The sequence below is a fragment of the Canis lupus genome, chromosome 38 (assembly GCF_003254725.2).
Source record: "Canis lupus dingo isolate Sandy chromosome 38, ASM325472v2, whole genome shotgun sequence".
Classification (NCBI taxonomy): domain Eukaryota; kingdom Metazoa; phylum Chordata; class Mammalia; order Carnivora; family Canidae; genus Canis; species Canis lupus.
This window is the reverse complement of record NC_064280.1, coordinates 8,747,844-8,773,329: the sequence shown is the minus strand read 5'-3', so window position 1 is coordinate 8,773,329 and position 25,486 is coordinate 8,747,844. Positions and strand designations below refer to the sequence as shown.

The following is a 25,486-nucleotide window of genomic DNA, read 5'->3' as shown; positions in this document are numbered from 1 at the left end:
GTATTAACTCATGTAATCACTACAATAAGCTCGTGAAATAATTATTATAACTATTAAAAGTATCCAAATGAGAGTATTGAGGCACTGAGCAATTGAATAACATCACACATCTAGTAAATAATGAGATCAAGATTCAAATCTCAGGCAATCTACATCCAGGGTCTTTATTATTAATGTAATCATTGTCCTTCCATGCCTTTCCATTATGTAATAATTTGCAAAATAAAATTACATTTCCTAAAATGAAAAATTTCTTTGCATTACTTCTCTTCTATATTTTGTTATATAAAAACACAACAAAATCTAAGGCCAAGCCCCTCATTGGTTAGCAATTCCAAGGTGCCAGGCAGCATTCCAACTATAATTAGGGTTTCAATATAGAATCGGTGTTATTATGTAGAAAAAGAAATTCATTTTCTAAAGTATGGTTATGATATGTGAAATAAAAGGTAAAGATTTCAAATAGCAAATGTTAAAAATATTTGTGTATCGGGGCGCTTGTGTGGTTCAGTAAGTTAAATCGCTGCCTTCAGCTCAAGGCATGATCCCAGTGTCCTGGGATCAAGCCTCACATCAGGCTCCCTGATCAGTTAGGAGTCTGCTTCTCCTCTCACTCTGCTGCTCCCCCCCTCCCCCGCTTCTGCTATGTAGCTTGCACTCTCTCTCAAATAAAATAAATAAACAAATACATACATACACACATACATACATACAATTTTTTAAAAATGTGTTGTAAATGGCAAGATTTAAATCTTTTTTATGGCTGAGTAATATTCTAGTGTGTGTGTGTGTGTGTGTGTGTGTGTAAATACCACATCGTCTATATCGATTCACATGAAGTCTTACTATTTGCAATGACAAGGATGGAGCTAGAGTACATTATGCTAACCAGAATTAGTCGGTCAGGAAAAAAAAAATGAATGTCATACGATTTCACTCGTGAAATTTAAGAAACAAAACAAATGAGCAGGGGAGGTAAAAGAGAGAGAGCGTGCAAGAGAGAGAGGCAAACCAGGAAACAGACTTTTAACTGTAGACAACTGATGGTTACCAGAGGGGATGGGGGTGAGAAGATCTTTTAAATAGTGATAGGGATTAAGAAGTACACTTGTGATGAGCATCATGTACGTATGGGTGTTGAATCACTAAATCATACACCTGAAACTAATACTATATTGTGTGTTAACTAACTGAAACTTAATACTTAAAAAATACTTGATAATTAAACAATGTTCAAAGTGAGGTTTCTGACAAAGAAGGAAGCACAATGTAAATTATCTAATCTATATCATTGGGAAATATCAGTATCAAGATTTTAGTCATTTTTGTTACATATATAATCCTCAGATAATGAAAAACACTTGTATGTAGCTACTCCTTTCCATACGTTGGCAAACGAAGATCATCCGAGTTCAACAGAAATCTCTAAGTGAATACATTTCCTTTAGGTTAATAGTGGAATGCTAGTTTGAAGGCAACATCTAACCTGCTCTTCCCCTTAAACTGATACATTACACATCAGTATTGGTTTGCTGGCCTCTAACTTTCTGGTAAATTAAACCCTTACTTCTTATATAATCAATCATAGAACTTTTCTGTTGGAGAGGCCTAGGAACATTGGTGTCTTTAATCAGTTTGGAGACTGTAAGAGTCAGGGACTCTCTTTAAACACAAGTAGCTACTTCAACACTGAAATGGTCACCTCATTAGCATATGAAAATGTGCAATATCATATCATTCCACATTATTTTACTGATGGAAAACTTTGGCTCTGAATTCCATTTGCATCACTTTACCATTACTTCCATTTGTGAACTTTTATTTTTGAGCATTTTATTAATATAGGATTATGTATATGTAGCCATCGAAGTTGAATCTTTAAAAAAACAACTATACCTAAGTTTTATATAAGATAGCAGGAAAAAACTTCATTTCTGCAAGAGTAAATCCTAGGACATAAATTAGTTATAGATCTTTTCTGGGAAAACCAAACTTTAAATGTTATTTCTTTCCTTAAGTAATGAAAAATGAAAACTCTGATATATATCAATGAAATTAAATGTGTTTTGCTATTGTAAAGTTTTAATGGGCTCTGGAGAGAAATTTCATATGTATATCAAACTATAAAAAACTATAAATATTTTATGTATTACATTTCCTAAAATGAAAAATTTCTTTGCATTACTTCTCTTCTATATTTTGTTAGATAAAAACACAACAAAATCTAAGGCCAAACACTTTCGGGTGCACAGTCAATAGAAATGAGATCATTTGCACAAATATAAGTGTAAAAATACTAGCTCTTAGTTTTAAGACACTCTTCTAAGCTTTTTCTGACCCTCTTTTACTTTACCCAGTCCTCAACTCTGGGAAGCTGTATTGTCACTACTCCTTTAAAAATAAGCAACTGGAAGCTTTCAGGATCTAAGTAACTCACTTACCAAATCACTGTTCCATGGAGCACCCTGGATTAAAGTTTAGGGCACCACTATATATCATAGTGGCTATAATTTTATAATGGATATATTTATCAGCTTTGTTTAAAATATAAAAAATATTTAGAAAAAAGTTAAGAGTTTGATAAAATAATGACTTATCCTTTAAGTATAAATTATTCACTTAATTATTGCTATGGGTCTATTCTCTTTGGCACGGGAATGTGTACAAGGTATTTTTAAATACTTTATTTATTTATTTATTTATTTATTTATTTATTTATTTATACATTTTTATTTATTTATCCAGAGAGAGAGGCAGAGACACAGGCTCCCCACAGGGAGCCTGACGTGGGACTCAATCCCAGGACCCTGGGATCACGACTTGAACAGAGGGCAGATGTGTAGCCACTGAGTCACCCAGCTGCCCAAGGTATGTTTTTAAGTAAAGAAAAAAGATCAAGGTTTAAAAGCATTTATGTAATAAGAATAAAGGGATTTTTTAATGTCTAAATAAAGATATATATTAAAAATTGAAAATATACAGCTAAAAATACTTAAAGTAATTTCATCTGGTGATGAGATTATGTATGGTTTCAGTTTTACATTGATCTCCTTAGACTGATTTGCAAGGAGACAATACAGCCTAGTAGATAGGTGCAGATGCTCTGGGGTCAGATGCCTTAGGTGACATATCAACTCTTTGAGTGTTGATGACTAGTTGAAGAATTACTATACTACCTTAAGCCTCAGTTTCCTTTTCTGTAAAATGGAGATGTTTAGTTTAGATCTATAGTTTAGTTTTACTCTGGGTTAAATGACTGACTATCCAAGTAAGGAGCTTACAACTCACATCAGCCCATATTTGCTCGCCATTTCTTAAATATGCTAATAGAAGAAAAAGATTTATTATGTCTTTATTCTCTAAGTATACCATAATTAACATTCTTACTCATTTAAGGTGAGAAAAAAATCAGAACTAATCATTATGAATTTGTAAGTGCTTTGCAAATACCAGCATCACCAACAAGAAATATCATCTCTTAGCATGAAGAATCACTAGTATTCTGTGTAGACATTTCTAATAGATAGGTACAGACCTCATCTCTTCTGCTGTCAATAAATTACAGAAGGCAATTAATGTATGCGTATCAGGTTTGGATATGACATCTAGTTTAAAACCACAACTGTTTTATTTGATTGCTGACTCAAGAATGAGAATAAATTGGGAAGTCAAAATCAGTTGAAACAAAATGATGATATTTAATAAGGACAAATGCAAATTTCTAAATAAAATTTCTGGGAATCAATAGTAAAAGTTAAAGGATGGAAGAAACTTGGCTTGAAAACAGTTCATATGCCAAGGATCTGGGGATTTTCAGTTAATCAAAGCAAATAATATGACAAGCTAGCAGAAGCTAATTTAATCCCAGGCAGCATTAATAGAGTTATAGTGCGCTTATCATGGGAATTGATAAGCTCACTATACTCTGCACTGTCAAAATGAATTTGGAACACTGTTTAATTTTGGATACTAAAATTTAAGAAGGGCAATGAAAATGAGAGACCATCCAGAAAGGTTAAAGATGAGGATGTCTGTAATTGAAATTGTATGAGAATTCTTGAAGAAACTACAATGTGGAGAGTGAGTTTGACTTGCAGGACACCATATTTTCCTTGTTACCCTGCTTACTGGCTGCTTGTTCTTTGTCTCATTCATTAGTCTCATTGGTTTGCTTGTTCTCATCCCACAATCTCTAAGCGATGCAATGCTTCAAGCTTAGCCTTCACCTTTTTTTTTTTTTTTTTCTGTTGACATTAACCTCCTTGATACTCCATCCAGCTTCACAGCTTTAAATGCCACTATTTATGATAACTCATAGGTTGGTATCTTCAGCCTAGATTTCTTTGCTGAACTTTATGCTACAATACTTAAACTATCTTCTGGACATTGTTACTTGGCAGTCTACTAAATCTTAAACTCAATAAATTCAAAACTAAACTCTAGATTTTCTTGCCCCAAACATAATTATTCTAAATAATAATTTCCCCTCTTCCTAATAAATGACAACTTCATCATTGCTGTGGCTTAAACAAAGTAGTGTCATCCTTGACAATTCTCTCTTTCTAACATTACCTCTAATTCATCAACACCTTCACAGTTGTATGCATGAGGTAGTCACTTCTCACCATTTCCAAGATATACCTTGGTACAAATCACCTTCATCTTTCATATGGATAAATACAAGAGTCTGAACTTCTTGATTTGACCTCTGCACACTGAAGTCACTTCTCAACACAATGGTCAAAGTAGTACTTTAAAATAAAATAATATATATATATATATATATATATATGTGTGTGTGTGTGTGTGTGTGTGTATGTTTACACTTACATGCTGGTGCATTAATTATATGCATATAATTAACAGCTGACTGACAAGTAAATACGAAATAAACATTCCCTAAGTAAAAAATTCTCCTTAACCATAAATGTGCAAATATAGTCCAAATAAACATACTTTAACATAAATCATAAATGAATTATTTCTTTAAGTTGCCATTAAAAACAAATAATAAAATATCTTCCCTTTATGAAACATTGTAATATTTCAGGTGATGTAGTAAGTGACCACATACTTCAGTATTCATGAAGGATGGAAGACTTATTCCATTTGTTAGTTGACAATATATTCTGAGTTCCTGTTATATTCTAGACACTATAGGGTATTCTGTTGATTTATATTCCCTAAAATTATATGTCTAAGTCCTAGCCACTAGGACCTGTGAATGAAACCTTATTTGAAAATAGTCTTTGGAGGGCAGCCCGGGTAGCTCAGCTGTTTAGTGCCACATTCAGCCCAGGGCCTGATCCTGGAGTCCTGGGATCGAGTCCCACATCAGGCTCCCTGAATGGAGCCTGCTTCTCCCTCTGCCTGTGTCTCTGCCTCTCTCTCTCTGTGTCTCTCATGAATAAATAAATAAGAATCTTAAAAAAAAAAGAAAATATTCTTTGGAAATGATATTATACTAGATTAGTTGAGTCCAAGGATTGGTATCCTCATAAAAGAACTTAGAAACAAAGACATGTAGGGAAATTGCCATGTGATGAGAGAAGTAGAGATACACCTACAAGCCAAGGTACATCAAAGATTGCCGGCAACTACCAGAAGCTATGAAGAGATAAGTAAAGGTCTCCTCCTCAGGTCTCCTCCTCAGTGAGCATGGGCCTACTGATATCTTGATTTTGGACTTCTACTCTTGAGAACTGTAAGTCCATGAATTTCAATTTTTTATGTCACCCAGTTTGTGATAACTTGTTACAATAGCCCTAGGAAACTAATATGACTATGTACTGCTAAGAATGGCAAGAAATCAGAATCACTATGCTTTATAAATAAGTTTATATATAGACTGTAGTCTAACGGGAAAATCCATTGAAGATTCACATTACAATCATGCAACAGTTCTATGAAGATATACAGGATGTTATGAGATTATATGTCTAGAAGGTAGTAGGAAAGGCTTTCCTGAAATGAACATTCTAAGCAGGCTGTATATTATTTATTAAATGTAGCAGGGTACTAGGCACAGAAGTCAATGTTGAACGAATGCTTGAATGGATAATGAATGAATGTGTTAATGTATAAAGTAGAAATAAGGAAAAGTGGGTCTAAAAGAATATTTGAGACAAAAAGAACATTGTGTACCAGGCAAAATTCTGTTTGGCACAAAACAAAAAGGAAAAAAATTAAATACAAAATGAAACGTTATAATAAATATTTCATCATATTTTCCTCAATTATGAGGTTGTATGAGTAGCCAAGATCTGACATGCTTGTACATGATACAATCCTCACCAAAAAAAGCAAAAATAAATTTAAAACTACATGTGGAGATCACTCCTTCCTGTCCATTCCCTTTATTCCCCCATGTCTTCTTCCTAACAGAATCCTAATTTTCATCAAATATCCAACCATATATTGTATGGTTCATGAATCTTAAAAAAAATTCCTATCCTTAAGAATAGATTTTGATAAACCGACACCGTTATTATACCTTGCAAATAACTGGGTTAAGAACCAAGGTTTTAGGCTAACTGGTGGCCAACATGTCAAAATTACTATCATCAAGGGAAATTACATAGCACTTAATTTGACCCAATCATATGGATGTGAAGGACTTTATTTTATGAATTGGAAGAGATATTTTCCTTTCTTCTGGGAAAATAAAACTGCAAGCTTAAATCATACCATTTCATCTTGATCATTTCCTTTTCTTTGAAGCATTAATAAGGCTTCAATAAATGGAAAAATATATTATTTTATAATGTAATATATATTATTCTTATTTACCACATAATACATAATATACACTATAACTGAAATGAACCGATTGACCATTAATTTCAGGAATGTGGAAATTCTTGGAGAACTTGATAAGATCACTCAATGGTACATTAAGTCAAACTCTAATCTGGATGGATGCAAGAAAAAAAGAAAAAGAAATACTGGCAAAAAAATGTATATAAATTTCTTTTGATGAGTTTTACTATTTAAAAGTGTAGAAAAGGGATCCCTGGGTGGCGCAGTGGTTTGGCGCCTGCCTTTGGCCCGGGGCGCGATCCTGGAGACTTGGGATGGAATCCCACATCGGGCTCCCTGCATGGAGTCTGCTTCTCCCTCTGCCTGTGTCTCTGCCTCTCTGTCTCTCTCTGTGTAACTATCATGAATAAATAAATAAAATCTAAAAAAAAAAAAAAAAAAAAGATTTAAAAGTGTAGAAAAATACTCATGAGTCAAGAGTCAAGAATTTTTGTTGTTGTTGTTGTTAATTGATAGAGGTGATAATAGCTTGCTGAAACACTGATAAAAATGTTCCTGTAGAGATGAGAAAGACTTCTTGAAACAATTTTTTCAAAGGAAGGGGATATGGATTATTCATTTCTAAAACTGTATTGCCTCACAGTAGTGTCTCAAAATAGATACCTAATAAACTGTATGTTGCATTCCATTTGCTGATACATAATTGTTAGTCTATACTCAATATGATTAGCATTTCAATTTGAATTAGAAAGAGCATTTATATTATGTTGACAGTACTATGATAGCAACTTGTCATCATGATAAATAGCTAGTCTTAGATTAGCCATTAGAAAACAAACAATTTTATATTATATAGAACAATAAATTTTAAAATAGCTCTATTTAAATAGAAACTTGAAAGGAGTAAATTGACTTTTTAAAAACCTTATAGGTTTCTTAGGGAGTATAAGAAATAGAAATGTTCCTTTTAGTCACTTTTTCTCCAGGAACTAAGGCTTCCTGTGGTGATCTACAGGTAGGAAATGATTGAGCTGTAACTTAAATTTAATCTACTAATGTTAGATAACACCGTTTGCCAGATTCTTAGGGTCAACGATAGAGACCAAAACATGTCTATCTTCATCACTTTAAGCATTAAAGACAGTTAACTTTATCACTTTACACTACTACATACTTGAAGTAGGACAGACACTACTAATTAATTTTCAGAAGCCATCCCCTTCCGTTGTACAATATTTCACTGGGAATGGTAATGTGTGCATAACCCTAATCTTCAATGCACTGCCATTTTACTTGGTTAGCACAGCAGATGTTATGAAGTTAAAAACAGAATAAGAGATTAGTTTGGTCAAACATCCTAAACTTTGTAATTAAAAAGACTCTTCAGGAGATTAGCCTCAAAAATCTTTTGGTGCCAGATGATTAATACGCCTCTTAAAGTGGGCTTTAAAGTTATATTGTGTTCTGCACACTTTCATAATATAAAGATGAGATTAAAATAATAATATCTTAATAAATAACAAACTGGACTCTACAGTCATAATCATTGCAATAGTATTGGTGATGATAATAAAATTAATAATAATAATAATAATAATAATAATAATAATAATGTCTAAAACACTCAGTCTCCTTACTATAGGCTAGGGGACCAGGAACACAGTGACACATGCAGAGCTTATGTGAGGTAGATGCTATTATTATTATCAATTTGATGATGCAAAAGGCTCAAATTTTAAAGAGTGAGGTAACTGAGTAAGGTTACCCAGCTCAAAAATAGTAGGATTGGAATTCTCAAGCAGTCTGTCTCTTGCGCATATTGCATTATATTGTGGTGCAGGTAAGGGCAGCACATATTTAAAAGGATTTCCCTGAAAAGCTCACTTTTGATCCTTCCCAATACAAATGTTTCTTAAAAGAAAAGTAAGATCCCTCAATTTATACCTTACATTTACTTGGCACTTGCAAATATTTTGTCAGACTAAGAATGAAAAATTTCAAATCTCCATCTCCAATAGAGTCATACCTATACCCAGTTCCATTGCTATACCATACCTGGATACATTGTAGAGAAAAAAAAAAAATCTCACTTCTCATAGAAAAAAAGAAAGAGAAAGAAAGAAAGAGGGTAATTTGGGAATCAGAAAAACAAAGTAATTAATACTTTCTTTGACCTAAGTTTTATGACTTTTAAATTGTTTGTATTGTCTTAAAAATGCTCTTAATGTAATGAAATGCTTGTGTTAGATTTAATTACTTTGAGTTTCTTACTGTATCCCTACTGTATATTGTTTGTAGTTGTGAACAGGCTGAAATCACAGGATTGGGAATGGAACATGTCTAAATAAAAAATTACCCAGGGTGCCTGGGTGGCTCAGTCAGTTGAGCAACCAACTCTTCATTTCAGCTTAGGTTATGATCTCAGGGTCCTGAGATCAAGCCCAGCATCAGACTCTGCACTCAGCACAGTCTGCTTGAGTTTCTCTCCCTCTCCTGCTGCCCCTCCCCCTGCTCATGCTCTCTCTTTCTCTCAAATAAATGAAGTCTTCTAAAAAATTATCCATGTTCATAGTATCTAGTTTTCAAGAGCTGAAATCTCTTTGATTATAATATTAGGATAATATTGTAGTTAATATATGGTTCTAATTTTGTTTTATTTTCCTTGAACATTAACTGAGGGGCTCTAGAAAACATTCTATGAGCACGAGTATTTTAAACACATATATATGCATATATGTGTATGCATTTATATAATATTCATACATATTGTGTGTGTCAAAGGACCAGTAAGTGTGATTAGGATGACTACAAAATTCTCCTAAGATCAGGGTAGGAAGGGGTATTACTTAAGTCAACCCAAGTTATCAATTGATGATGGCCTTCTGACTTAGGTGCAATTCTAAGGATAATAAGGAGACTAGGTCTGATGGAAAGGAGAGACCTTCCTGGGGACAAAAGGGAACACAGTAGCACATATGAATAAGCCCAAAATTTTTATTCTTTCAGACTTAGCACAAAGCCTTGCTAATATTTTTAATAAAGCAATAGGCATTAAGAAAATTCTAGGCATATAAAGTCACATCCTTCTGTATTCCCTTCTAATTATCTAGTAAAATCATATTCTTAAAGGAGGAATTCAAAATATACTATAGATTAATTTTCTTATATATATAGTTCACATCTCAGAACTATTAAATCTAAAAGCATGTTGAAAAACCTTGAGTGCATGTATTACTCTGAAAATGGTTGCTAAAATTTGCATTTGATTATGCTAAAATGGATGTTATGGCTAGTTTTGTGCACTCACTGCAGAATTTCAGTTTTAAGAAGTCTTTTAATGTATTTACATGCCCTAGAGCTAAGCCAAGGGAATACGAAATAAATAGAGAAACATTGTTTCAGTATTTTATTTTAAAATTTCCCTCTACATTAAAACTAATATTTTTGCTTGTGAAATTACTAAATGGCCAGTATTCCATTCTTTTTAACTCAAGCTTAATCCATACGAAATATTTAACATCAATTCTGTTGTATTTTGAATTTCTTATCAGTTAGGCAAGTGAAGTATTGTAGGTAAATTGCTCATCATAATTTGGTACTTGATTTAAAGAAACAAATTAAGCCAAGAAACATGCACGTGATTTAAACAAGTGTCAAGCCTTTCACATCTATAACATTTTATAATACTTTAAAATATTTCCCTCTCTCTTTACTTAAGATTATTTAGTCTTATTATTATGGAGTATTTAATGAGTTCTCTGAGCAAAATATAATTTTCTTTTTAATAAAAATGGAATTTTTAAATAGAGTAGCACAATTAAAATGTCATTATTTCCAGTAACACTGATTTCAGCTGGCAATGGGTTCCTTGTACTCTTTTTAAAATTCCTAATTCTCTTTTCTATAGAGAATATGCCCATAAAAAGCAAAATCCCTAAATTTATATTATTGCAAACTATGCTGGTTTCTTTAATCAGAATATTTCAAATAGTAATCTCAGAGGCCCTATTCTTCTCTTAAATTAGGTAGTTAAAATATCATAGGTCTCTTATTATAGAAAGAGATATGAAAACTAAAATAGCAAAGAAAATTAAGAAACACATTTTAATTAAAGGTAAGAAGAAACTGTGTTGTTACCCATATTTCTTTTTTCAAATATTATATTCTGTGTTCGCTATAAATGTTTACAATTTTGTGTAAATTATATTCATTCAAATATTTATTTTATACAAAGATTCATATACTTAGAAAATATATGCTATGGGCATACACCTGAGTTACAGGGTTAAATGATGGGATAGTGGAGAGCCTCTCCTGAAAAACCTTTCAGCTTTTGGAAAGGGAAAGGCACCTGAATGAATGCAGAATTACACCGTTGCAAAGAGAGGTCTTTATAGCATGTTTGTTTTTATTTTTTAAGATGTTATTTATTTATTTGAAAGAGAATGAGTGAGAGAGAGCAGGAGCAAGGGGAGGGGCAAAGGGAGAAGCAGACTACCAGGGGAAGCAGGGAGCCAGAGGTAGGACTGGATCCCAGGACCCTGGGAACATGACCTGAATGGAAGGCAGAGACTTAACTGAGCCACTCAGGAGCTCCTGCATGTTTAGAATGTGTTACTTTTAAAGCAGAGATTTACTGGGGCGCCCAGGTGACTCAGTTGAGTGTCAGACTCGGTTTTGGCTAAGGTCTGGATCTTGGGATCTCCAGATTCAGCCCCTCCTGGGGCGCTGAGCTCAGCAGGATATCTGCTTCCTCCTACTACCTCTCCCTTTGCCCCTCTCTCTGTTTCCCCTTTTTCTCTCTCCCTCTCTCTCTAACATAAGTACATAAATAAATCTTTAAAAGCAGAGATTTATCAAAACCACTGGACAAGATTTTGTAAAATCAAAGTATACTGTGATGTTTGTAGTAATCTTGTATATCAATGGCTACAAGCATTTACTTATTTTTCTTGTAATTTGTCAGAAATTGCTATGTGTTACCATGAGTAAAAATTAATCAAAATTATACTCTGAATTCTACATGCATGCATTATTAGGCTATCACTGAGAATAGAGTAAGATGTGGCCTTCTCTATGTGTAATTTTTTTCTAAATCTAATTGCTTAATGTAAGGAAAAACATGTATTGGGAGTCTGCTATTTGTCATATATTATGGTTTGAAAATAGCAGTTTACATAGTATGGCTCACAAAAGGAAAAAAATAATTTCAACAGAAAATAAAACTTCCATTTAATTGTGCTTTTTAAACAATTCAATTATTTATTGAAACTATTAAATTGTTTATCCAATTTTTCTGATATATTTCAATTAAATACACCATTGCTTTCATTCTCAGTGCTTAGCCTTTGCTCCTAGTAAACGTTTAAAAAATATGTCAAATTAAGACAAGAATAATGTTGCATGTAAGTGATGAATCACAAAATTCTACTACCGAAACTAATATTGCACTATATGTTACCTAACTAGAATTTAAATAAAAACATAAAAAAGAAAAAAAACTAAAAATTTGAAGGAGAAATAAATTAAAACGTAAGAAATACATATTTATAATATATACTTGTTCTATATGGTACTATATATAGTCCTTTTCAGTATTTAAACATTTCTCTTTAAATATATCTCCTGATTCTGTAGGCACAAAGGTTTCACTTTTGCTTTTCTTTTAATCCCCTTCAAAACAAAGAGGCTGTATGACTTTCATAACCAGTTGGAGGCAGAGGATAGATGAAGGTTCAATATGCAGCAGCTGCTGTGTTTGCCACTAGGAACTAAAGTTCAGGTGCTCCTTCTCCTTGGAGAACATGGTCTTTATCTTCTACCTTTGGACTCTAAATTTAGATCCATTTTGGCTTTTTCATTTGAGTCTGACCTTCTGACATTCCACTTCTCATCCCTCTGCAGCCCCTTAACATGACAAGCGGTACTTACCAATTGCAAGCCATGGGGAGCCAAGAACAATACCCCAGGTTCATCTAAGCATATTCCTCTTCTACTGTCACCCAGACACCCACATCATGTTGGAATTGTTCTTTGATAGGCTTCCAGCCCTCCCCAGAAACCAGTGAAATGAATTCTAGCTCTCTCCCTCCCCATTTTCTCATCTCCCCATACATTTGGATTTAGGCATTGGGCTTATCCACCCCACCCTTAATTACCCCTACCAATAGGCTGGAAACAATGAGTTTGCCATGTTTCATTTCCTTCATGCCATATCCTAATTCTCTCTACACTCAGAATACAATGAAACTATCTGATCTAATTATAATCTAAATATTGTATTCCCTGAGTCAGCAAGTTTGGAACCCCACTGAATATCTGTTTGGAGTTTGAATATAAGGATTGAATTAAGGCAATAATTATCTGTGTGAGTAATCTATAACTGAATTTAATTATTAAAATTCTCCCCACAATTTTCCAAGAAAATTGTCTCATGAAAAGGAAGAGGGAAATACTATTTTAATAATGAATAATGATACATCAAAAATAATTTACTACATTTTCAGAATCATTCTTTTAATGGATGAGATGATTTTTATAACTTTTTCCAAGAAGAGAAAATGAATATATGAATCTGTCAAATTTTGCTGAAATGACACTACAGTATGGGATTAATATCTTGTTCAGTGCAGATTTTATTTTTTAGAGAAAATTTGCCTGGGACCTATGTTAAAAGGAGGTATGGCTTTTATTTAGTTACAAAAACAAATTTGACTTCATTTTGAAATATTCATATCAATCAAACCACAGTTTTAAAAATATCACATAAATTCAAACAACCAAAAGTCATGTATTTTTTTTCTCAGTGAAAAATTTTAGAGGATAGACAAATCATCCTATAATTAACACTCCACTTAAGTTCACATTAACATTTGAGTGAGAGAGAGAGAGAGATAGAAGGAGAGAGGGAGAGAAAGAGAGATCCAATTTGTGTTAATAAAGAGGCTAACTAAAAAGCATAATTTTATTTAAAATAATATTTTTCCGTTAATTTTCTGAAATACAGTTAAGTCTAAATGGAAAAACAGTTCACACTTATTGGACACCTACAGTATGCTCTGCACAGAGTTTTACATTTACATTTTATTCTAATTTCATAACACTTCTGCAGTAGATATTATTAACATTGTAATAGCAGGTGAGGAAATTAACGTGAGCATATATATATAGGATGCTGTTTCCTTCCTGGTATGCCTGCCTCTGCTGCCAAATTCTCCACCATTCTCACTGAGCTAAAAATCTACCTCCTTTAAAACTTAAACTCATACCAGAAAATTACATGATGCATCTCTTCCCAGTGCCTGTCCTCAGATTACATCTGTTAAAGAGAGCAGTCGTGGCCAACAATACATGAAAAGATGTTCAACATCACTAATCATCAGAAAAATGCAAATGAAAACCACAATAAGATATCACCTTACGCTTGTCAGAATGACTAAAGTAAAAAAGACAAGAAATAGCAAGAGTTACCAAGGATGTGGAGAAAAAGGAACCCTTGTATATCACTGGTGGTAATGTAAATTGTACAGGTACTGTTGAAAATAGTTTGAAGTTTCCTCAAAAAATTAAAAATAGAAATACCATATGACCCTGTAATTCTACCACTGGGTATTTATCCAGAGAAAGCAAAAGCACTAATTCAAAAAGATACATGCACTCTTACGTTTACTGGAGCATTATTTACAATAGACAAGATATGAAAGCAACCCAAATGCCCAGTGACAGATGCCCATTGATAGATTAATGTATAAATATTTTAGATATATATTATATAAATCTATCTATCTATCTATATCATACAATATATATACACACCCTAATAAAAAAAAAAGGTTGAGAGATGCCTGGGTAGCTCAGGATTAAGCATCTGCCTTTGGCTCAGGACATGATCCTGGAATTCCAGGATCGGGTCTCGCATCGGGCTCCCTGCTTGGAGCCTGCTTCTCCCTCTGTCTGTGTCTCTGTCTCTCTCTCTCTCTGTCTCTCATGAATACATAAATAAAATCTTTTAAAAAAGACTTATTAAATTAAATTAAATTAAAATTTAAAAAAGGGTTGAGATCTTGACATTTGGTGCAACATGGATGGGCCAAAAGCATATTAATCTAAGTGAAATAAGTCTGACTGAGAAAACAAATACCATCTGGCTTCACTCATATGTGGATCCCGATACACAAAACAATTGGATAGACAAATAAAAAGCAGAATCAAACTTGTAACTACAGAGAACAAACTGATGATTGCCAGAGAGAAGGGAGATGGGGGGCAGGGAAGATGGGCGAAATGAGTGAAGAAGAGTGAGAGATACAGACTTCCAGTTAGTTATAGAATGAATAAGTCACAGGAATAAAAGGTACAACCTAGGGAATGCAGTCAATGACATAGTAATAGTGTTGTATGGTGACAGATGGTAGCTATGCTTGTGGTAAGCATAGCATAACATATAGAGAATCTGAATTACTCTGTTGTACACCTGAAACTAATGTACCATCATATGTCAACTATATTCAACTTTTAAAAATTTAAAAAAAAACAAAACAAAAAATAAAAATAAAGAGTAGTCTGTCATCACTGGACAGGTTTAGTGTTAATGTCTCTTTTTACATCTGTTTCTTCTAGAGATTATGAATTCTTTGTGGATAAGAATTTGTCTTAATTTTTCTTGGTGATATGTGATATGTTTTGAGCCTAACAGAGCGAACACTTCAGGTACAAACTAAATTCTGAAACCCTCGTAAGTCATACAGATTTATGTGAATCAAGATGACTAACTTTTGGCCTTCAGCTCAGAGGAACAAAGGTACAATGTCTTTAGTCTTCCTCAATCCAAGCTCATCTGACACCAGTCACCTCTACCACACTCCCTAAGTTTGACTCTAAGATCAAAGTTGTATACCGGAAATGCACTAGTTGGGAAATAGGTGCCACAACTACCCTGGCCTGAAAGATTGGCCCCTTGAGTCTGTCTCCAAAAAGGGTTGATTATGACATTTCCAAGGCAACCAGTGATTGGAAGCATCGGAAGATTAGTATGAAACTGACCAGTCAGAACAGACAGGCCCAGATTGAAGTGGTACTTTCTGCCTCTGCCCTGATTATGAAAGCCCTCAAAGAACCTCCAAGAGACAGGAAGAAGCAGAAAAACATAAAGCACAGTGGAAATATCACTTTTGACGAAATTGTCAACATTGCCCAACAGATGCGATGCTGATTTTTAGCCAGAGCATTCTCTGGGAGAATTAAAGAGATCCTGGCTGGAAGCTGCCCAATCTGTGTGCTGCAGTGTTGATGCTGCCACCCTCATGACATCATAGATGAAATCAATAGTGGTGCAGTGGAATGCTCAGCTAGTTAAGAACTACAAAGGAAAATATTTCAGTAAAGGATCATCTGACAACCAGTGGGGAAAAATGATTGACTTAGTATGTTTTATTAAAAACACACATCTGCATGAAAACAAAAATCTATTCGTCCAAACAATGAACAAAAAACACCAGTAGTACCCTTAGAAAGGAAAGACAGAAAATATTACCAAAAATTCTGATTTTTTTTTTTTTAATTACAGACATCCCTGACTAAAAAGAGAAAATCTCAGGGGAGCTAATTTGTGATCCCATGTGTCTCTTCATCAGGTTACAATGGTTTCAAGCTAAAAATAAAAGTGACACTACTTGGGCATGAAATTGAAGTATAGTTTTATAAAGTACAATAAATAGTTCTCATTTATAATTTCCCAGGGGTTTTACAGATAGAAAATTTTAAAGAAGTATATTGTGCTCTTCTGTTCATTACCAGTCTCTTTGTATCTATAGGTATAAGTGAAACAGAAAAAGAAGCATGTATCACACAGTATTCCCTATGTTGAGTATCACATACTGAAACTAGGATAGAAATGTTCTCCTATATAGGAAAATGATTCTTAAAGATTCTCTGACTAAAAACAAAACCAAACGCCCTCCCCTCTTGGATTGTCTACCAAGTCAAATATTCTATTAGATTATCTGCCATAAAGAAAAAAGCCACAATTAGGGTCATTCACTTTGAGAACTGTAAAGCACATGTGAGGTCACCTATACTCCGCTGCTCCCTATCTTACAGATGAATATAATACTGAATCCCAAGTGTATTTAAGTGGAGAATATAAATACTTACATCCTGATGATAGTAGTCTGATCACTTTCAATCCATTGTTCCTTGTACCTACCACTAGTTCTTTCTTCTTTCACTATATATTGACTCACATAACAAACATTTATGGATTTCCCAGAATGGTTGACATCTAAATCCTAAAAGGTTGAGATGTAAGATACCGTTGGGTGAAGATAACTCAAATCCATGTAAAGATATGACTAAAACATCTGGTATGACGTAGAAAAGAGAACTAAAAAAAAATACTTTGTTTATGTGAATTTGTAACAGATCTCCAATATCAGGCATTGCAGATTCCTAGAATATCAACTCTGAAAGGATTCTCAGAGATTATTATGGAAATTAAATAATTACTAGTTATGTAGGTTAAATTAGAAATATAATTAAGTTATACAATTTAATTTAGAAAAATCCCAAGACAACATCAAATACAAACACACAATCTCAAAAACTGTTAGCACTAATAAATTCATTCAGAAAGTTTCAGGATACAGGATCAATAGACAAAATTTTATCATATTTCTATATACAAATAACAAATTCAGAGACATTAAGAAAATAATCCTATTTATGATTGCAACAAAAAGAATAAAGTAGGAATAAATTTAGCCACAGACATGAAAGACCTACATATGAATGAAAACTATGCTATTAATGAAAGAAATTGAAGAAGCCACAGATGAATGAAAAGATAACTCACATACATGAACTGGAAAAAGTAATATTGTTAAAATGTTCAAGCTACCCAAAGCAATCTACAGATTATATTCAATCTTTGTTAAAATTCAAGCATTTCTTATAAAACTAGAAGAAATGGCCCCGAATATCCAAAGCCATCTTAAGAAGAAGAATAAAACTAAGGGTATCACACTCCCTTATTTCAAAGTATATTAGAAAACTATAGCAACCAAAACAGTATGATATTGGCATAAAAAAGACACATAGACCAATGAAACAGAATACAGAGCTAAGGAATAAACCCATACATATACAGTCCAATTAATTTATGACAAAGGACCAAGAATATATAATGAGGAAAAGACCAGTCTCTTCAATAAATGGAGTTGAAAAACCTGGAAAGTTTATGTAAAAGAATGAAACTAGACCACTGTCTTACACCAAACACAAAAACTAACTCATAATAAATTAAAGACTTGAACGTAAGACCCAAACCACAAAACTCCTAGGAAAAAATTGTCACCTTCAGCCTTCGCATCGATTTCCTCAATTTGACGCCAAAAGCAAAGAGAACAAAAGTAAAACCAAACAAGTGGAACTGTATCAATCTAAAAAGTTTCTGCATAGCAAAGGGAACCAAAAAACAAATGAAAAAAATTGATTGAATGGGAGCAAACTTTTGCAAATTATGTATCTGATAAGGGGCTGATTTTCAAAACATATTAACTTATACAACTCAATAGCAGCAAAAAAAAAACCAAATAAAACCAAAACAAACAATTAAAAAATGGGCAGATGATCCAAATAGCCATTCTTTGAAAGAAGATATGCAGATAGCTAATAGGCACTTGAAAAAATGCTCAACAGCATTAACCATCATGGAAAAATGGATTAAAACCACAATGAGATATCACCTCACACCCATTAGAATGATTTTTATAAAAAAGACAAGAAAGAGGCGCCTGGGTGGTTCAGTCAGTTGAGTGTCCAACCCTTGACTTCAGCTCAGGTCATGATCTCAGGTCATGAGACATGAGACCAAGCCCCGCATCAAGGTCCACATGTAGATCCTGCTTACAATCATTTCTCACTTCTTTCCCTCTGCTTCTCTCTCCTCAAAAAAAAAAAAAAAAAGACAAGGAATAACAAATTTTGTTGCAGATGTGGAGAAAAGAGAACCCTTGTGCCTATTGGTGGGAAATGTAAATTGGAACAACCATTGTGGAAAGCAGTATGGATATTCCACAAAACAGTGGAATATGATCCGGGAATTCCACTACCAGGTATTTATCTCAAGAAAATAAAAATACTAATTCAAAAAAGATATATGTACCTTCATGTTCATTTAGGCATTTTTTACATATATATAGCCACAGCATGGAAACAGCCTAAGTGTTTACCAATGAATGAATAAAGAAATATATATAGAATATTATATATATACATATATAATGAGATATTAATTATTCAGCCATAGAAAATAATGAAATCATGTCACTTGTGACAATAGGAGTGGAACTAAAGGGCATTATGTTAAGTGAAATCTATGAGAGAAAGACAAATACACGTACATGTGAAAAAAAAAAAAGTGAAGCTCATAGGTACAAAGAATAAATTAGTGGTTCTGATAGGAAGAGAGTGGAGGGAAAGTCATACACAAAATGGGTGAAAGTGGTCAGGAGGTATAACACTTCCAGTAATAAAATAAATAACTCCTGAGGATATAATGTATTAACTACAGTTAATAATACTGTATTGTATATCTAGAGATGAGATCTTAAACATTCTTATCTTAAGAAAAAATAATTTGTAACCATGTAGTTAGAGATGTTAAGTGGACTTACTATGGTGATGATTTTGTAATATATACAAATATAGAATTATTATGTTCTAAACCTGAAACTAATTTAGTATTAGAAAATAATATGCTGATTATACCAATTTTTAAAAAAAAATTGGAATATAAATATATCAAATAATTTAATTTTGAAAGAACACCGGACAGCCTAAAAAAATGTTATGTCTTAAAAATGCTTAAGAGACAAAATCAGTTCTACTGATTAGTTAATGTAGTAAAGAAAAAAAAATCCTACTGGATATGGTGCACTAAACAACTATAAAAAAGAAAGTTTAGTGAAAATTTTATGTATTTTAAAAACAAGACAGCTAAAGATTTATTTTACCAATCAGATGTGATTGGTCACATCTACTTTCTTCCATTTTTTATGGATGGATTTGCATATAAACACATGTTGGGCAGTATTTGAAAGTGAGAGTAGTGTTTGCTAGTAATGGCCAATCAGTGCCATCCACTTCCTTCCACCATCATAAGAGAACACTCATTTTGTTCAATGGTATTTCCCATTCAGTGCAGCCCCGAGAACTTAGAAAAGCAGATCTTACTCATAGCTCTATACATGAGCCTGATTAGTATGAGCCAGTCAAGATAATCCTAACCTCCTTGCCAGTAATAGTGCAGAAATACTGACATAAATCAAGCAGATCATGTAATTCCCTGGCAACTTTTATTTGTTCAGAGTTAGATGCATAACCTATGTTGGTCTAATCAGTTCTAACAAAAGACCTTATATTCCAATGATTCCAGAAAACCTTTCTCTCTGTTTTGCTGGATGTGAATAAAGAAGCTTTCTGCCTCAGTTGCTTTCTGCAGTTATACTATAGCCCTGAGGAAACCCTGACTAAGAACAAATCTAACATGTGTTGGTGTATCACAGAGTAGAGAAAAACAAGGAAAATACAAACAAACTAACCTGGGGCTCAATTATGTCTTGGAGTGTGACCAACCTTCAGACTGTTTAACATGTCTTTTTGTTTAAGCCAGAGCTGTTTTAGTGTGGTCCATGGCTAGCAAGATCAGCATCACCTGAGAAATTAATAAAAATGTAAATTCTGTGTCCCATCCCAGACCAACTGATTCAGAAATTGAGAGTATTGTCTTTAGATTTGTGTGGGCTGAACAGGATCTCCATGAATTTTCAGATGCATCAAAGTTTGATAAGCATTAAGGTGAACAGAAACCATTTTTGAGTCAGTATTTCTATTTATTATAGTCAAATGTATCCAAACTAACAAAAAGATACCAATTATTTCTATCAAACCAAAGGTACCACTTGTACAGATCTAGTTGCCAAAATAATGCTATATTCTTAAATAAAATTTTTCTTTTATAAATTTTCATTAATTTTAGTGGAAACATTTAAAATCACAAAGTTATGTTATACACCTATATTTTCAATCAACCAATATTCCTTTTATTTAATGAAAAAAAGGAAAGACACAGGGGTGCCTGGTTGGCTCAGTAGGCTGAGCATTGGACTCTCGATTTCTGCTCAGGTCATGATCTCAGGGTCCTGGTATCAGTCAGCATTGGGCCCTGCACTCAGTGGGGAGTCTGCTTGAAGATTTTTCTCCCTCTACCTTAGTTGCTTGCCCCTCCCCCTGCTCACATGCTCTCTCTTTCTCTCTCTCTCACTCTCGCTCTTGCTCTTAAATAAATAAATAAATAAATAAATAAATAAATCTTTAAAAAAAAAGGAATACACATATATTTGCCATACATACTACACTAAATTATAGTAGGTAAGAAATAAAAATTGGTCTATGCTCCTGGTACCTAATACAGAATTCCTAAAACCAATGGAAACTCCTGAGTGATAGGGCTGCTGAGAGCATCTTTTTTCTAAGAAAATGTTAGGTACACACCTGTAAGAGGGTTGGTTACAAGAAAAATCAAGCCCTAATTAGAAGCTTGAAACTTTCAATCCCAAGTCTATCCTCTAGAGAGGCAAGAGGGGTTGGTGATTGAGTACGTGATGAAGTCTCCATAAAAATCCATGAACTATGAGATTCAGAGAGGTTCTGGCTTGGTGAATATATCTATGTGTGAAGAGGATGGTGCATCCCAACTTATCAAAGACAGAGGCCCCTGGCTTGGAATCATTTTGGACCTTGCCTTGTTCTGGCTATTCATCTGTATTCTTTTTAATATCCTTTATCATAATCTGGGGAAATGTAAGTAATTTCCCTGAGTCCTGCGAGCCACTACAGCAAATTATCCAACCTGAAGAGAGACTCTAGGGAAACCCCAAAATTTAGTCAACAAGTTATGAGTAACTGGGGAATCCACTCCTCATGACTGGTATCTAAAATGGGACACCATCTTATGGGACAGAGCCCTTAACCTATGGGGTCTATCCAAACTTGGTATAGTGTCATAATTGAATTGTAGCAGCCCAGAAGGTGTCTGGAAAGATGGAGAATTTGTTGGTATAAGAAAAAAACTGGGGGTCCCTGGGTGGCTCAGCGATTTAGCGCTGGCCTTCAGCCCAGGGTGTGATCCTGAAGTCCTGGGATCGAGTCCCACATCCAGCTCCCTGCATGGAGCCTGCTTCTCTCTCTGCCTGTCTCTGCCGCCCCCTCCCACCCCCCGTCTCTCATGAATAAACAAAGAAAATATTTTAAAAAGAAAGAAAAGAAAAAACCTACATATTTTGTGTCAGAAATGTTGTGGTACAAGTAAAGAGAAATCATAGCTTACTTTTAAGAAGAAACATACTTGTTTCTTACTAGCCTATTATGCACAATCTAAATCTAATAGTTGATAGTAAAAATGCATTATCACAATCATCGTTAGAATAACGGTCTTGAGAATAAATCCACATGAAACAATCTTATATGGACACTGATGTCATGTGTGGAGGTATGCAGTTTTTTCTCAGAAGGGGACTTCAACTTAACTAAATTGAAGTAATATATTTTTATATTTAAAAAATTGCATCGTTGATTATAGTTTCATTCGTGAAATTATAGACCATTTCAAAAATTATAGAAATATATGAAATTAATATATTCATATACTCAACTGGAAGACTTTTAAACTCATGAACATTCAAATGTTAATGTTCTGTAATAGCTCCTTCTTATTATAAATTAAAATTAGTTACATCATCTTTATACTTAATAGCAACTATCAATTTTAGAAATTCAATTTACTTAAGAAAATCCTTTCAGACTCTATGCTAAAATCTCTTTGAAGGTGTCTCCAGAGGAGGTTGCTTTGCCATTAGAACTACCTAATTTATTCACAGAACAGATGAAAGAGTCCTAGGTTCATATATTGATGCTGAACTTATTAGAAAATTAGAATAAAGCTTTACACTCATCATAGCATAGAGTTTAATGTTCAAGTTTGACCATTCTATAAATCAAGCCAAATTAAAATTTTTGAAGCCTCTATTAAAAAAAAAAAAAAAAGGAGAAAGAGGCAGTATATTTACAAAGTGATATGGTAAACTTTCCTACCATGACTTCTTTAAAAGTTTTATTACATTTAATTGTTTTGAAATATTAGATTTTTCTTATTATTAAAACATTTCTCATACTGTCCTGAATGCATAATCTTCTGAATTAATAAATTATACATTCAAATTATCTGAAACTTGTTCAATACTGATTGATACTAAGGAAGTATGAACATGAAGAAATGAAGTGAACAGCCTATAATCTAACTTGATACATGTTAAATAATGGTATTCTGGCTAAAAGGGAAAGATTTATTAAATTTGTATTCAGTTACTCCATTAAGTTCTGCTGGGTAAATCACTTGAATTCTTAGGGCAAAGCTGCATAGCCTCAAGTCTGGTTCTAGTTTTCTAACAGGATGAAAAGAGAGTGAGTACAATCAAAATTCCTGACAAAACCATACATGGAGAAAAGAGAAGTTATAGCCATGATCAAATTAACAGGTATGAGCCAATTGTCTTCACTGCCTAATACAGAACAAGGCTTGTAGTGACTTCACTAACTTGGGTGCATGCACACGAGTATATGAATGATCTAATAATTGCAGAAGGAATTAATCAACACATCAGTGGATCACAGTATGAATAAGAAATGCACTCTCTGAGGGAAATTATGAACTATAGGGTGATTCTGTAGATAAATTGAAAAGTATTAAGCTTTTTCTATGTTTTAGAGCTTGATTTCTTTAAATTCTCTGGATCTTTAATACTAATTCTCTTTAAGGTAACCCTTCTTATCACTACATATACTGATTTTAAATCATCATTCCCATCCCCAATGGTAATTTGCTATTTCCATGCCTAAGTATAAGTCAAGGGGAGAAGTCTTGGCTCAGAAAACAATGTGCAGATTTTCTTAAAAGGAATATGTGAAATGTTTCTGAAATCATTTGCAATCTACAATGTACCAGATAAAGTACCTACCTTATCTCATTTAATACTAAAAAAAAAAGCCCTAGGAGGTTTTGATACTTACTCCATGCAATTTTACAAACAACCAAATCTGAACAGAAGAAAAAGTAAATAAATTATAATTAAACCCTTGACTATCAATACCATAACCCATGCTCTTTAAATCAAATTACTGGTTATACCGCAGTCTTATTTTCTATGGTTTTGTTATTTGCAAATAATAATTCTAAAATAACAAACATCAAAAAAGTCTGTCCATAGGAAACCAAAATTAATAACAGTACTATGTCATTGTGCACAATCTACACATTTGAAAGTTTCTTACAGAAAGAAGGAAAATGAATTCACCGAAGAAGTCTTGTGGCCCAAAACTGAAATTCAATAAAAGCTATATGGTATTTCTAGAATAATTTTGTTTGATTAACAGATGGAATCATGCTAAAGACAGGTGGTTGCCTTTTCTTAATGAAGTTACAAAGCTCACAACTTCATAAAACATGCTATTACTTATTAATGTATTTATTTCCTTTTTGTGGAGAAGAATGGGAATTACTAAAAATGTTTTCATATTTGCATAGTGACAAAGATAGAATATAGTTAACCAATGGAAAAATACTATCATCAGTGAAAAACAATTAATGATAATATTACCTTAAATTTATAAAGCACTTTAGAGTTTTTAAGGCTCTTTCATACACATTATGTCATTTGGCTCTTCAAGAGCCCTGCGAGATTGCCAGGGAAGATAAATTATTAACCCAATTTTATGGGTGAGCAAATTGAGGCTCAGAAAGATTAAGTGTTTTACCTAATAATACACATAGTTTTATGGTGGTATTTAATTATTACTATTAAAACAAGTTTCTTTCTGGAACAGCAGTGTCCTTTCTTTCAACAGCAATGATTTTACTATTTGGGATAGAATTTTACAAATGTTTCCCCAGTTTTCAAGATGGTTTTAATCTAAAAATTATAACTGGATAGTTGCCATGAAAAAAATAACCATAAAGCCCCATAAACATGGCTTTTAAAAATCCTGCAGTGAAATTAGTTAGTATATTTGTAATACAGAAAACCAAGTGCATAAACAAATGAACCAAAAAGGAAGCAATTGTTCTTCAATTTATTGAAATAAAAAGGACATCCATGCCCTGCATCAACAGTTCCTGAATTTTAGGATTAACAATAACCACATCTTCTTAGTTTGTAGTAATAAAAAATATTTACCAAGAATCATCGACATGCCACATTCTTTCTTAGCATGAATAATGATGAACATTTTCGAGCTCTAATGATACTGCGGGATCACAGGGAATGCAGCTTGGAGGCTTACCATATAAATTAGTGCAGTATCACATTAGCAAGCAAGACACAATCAGAGAAACTAATAAAACTGAAGGAAAGAATTGCCAGATGTAATACTCTGAAATAAAGCAAAACATGCAATAATATTGTTTTGCTTTTCAACTTCAGCTTCCTGAATTACAAAAGTGGATTTGGGGATTTCATTTGCAATCATCCTTTACCATGCTAGATAGGCTGCCATCACTGAAAAGGAACAAAACAGTAACAAAATTAATCCAAATATATTTGGGTAACAGGCCTGAAGACTAATCAGCCAGGTCAATGTGTCCTTTTCACCATTACTTAGGTGGTACAGTGTGCCT

At 33.4% G+C, this 25,486-nt stretch overlaps 1 protein-coding gene and 1 pseudogene across 4 annotated transcripts in view; one reads left to right on the top strand and one right to left on the bottom strand.

Annotated features, from left to right (window-relative positions):
- The window catches only part of LOC112642822 (60S ribosomal protein L12-like), a 32,665-nt pseudogene extending 16,551 nt beyond the window's left edge, over window positions 1–16,114 (top strand).
- BRINP3 (BMP/retinoic acid inducible neural specific 3) overlaps window positions 1–25,486 on the bottom strand; it is a 377,833-nt gene that overhangs the window by 273,803 nt on the left and 78,544 nt on the right. The window lies entirely within an intron of this gene.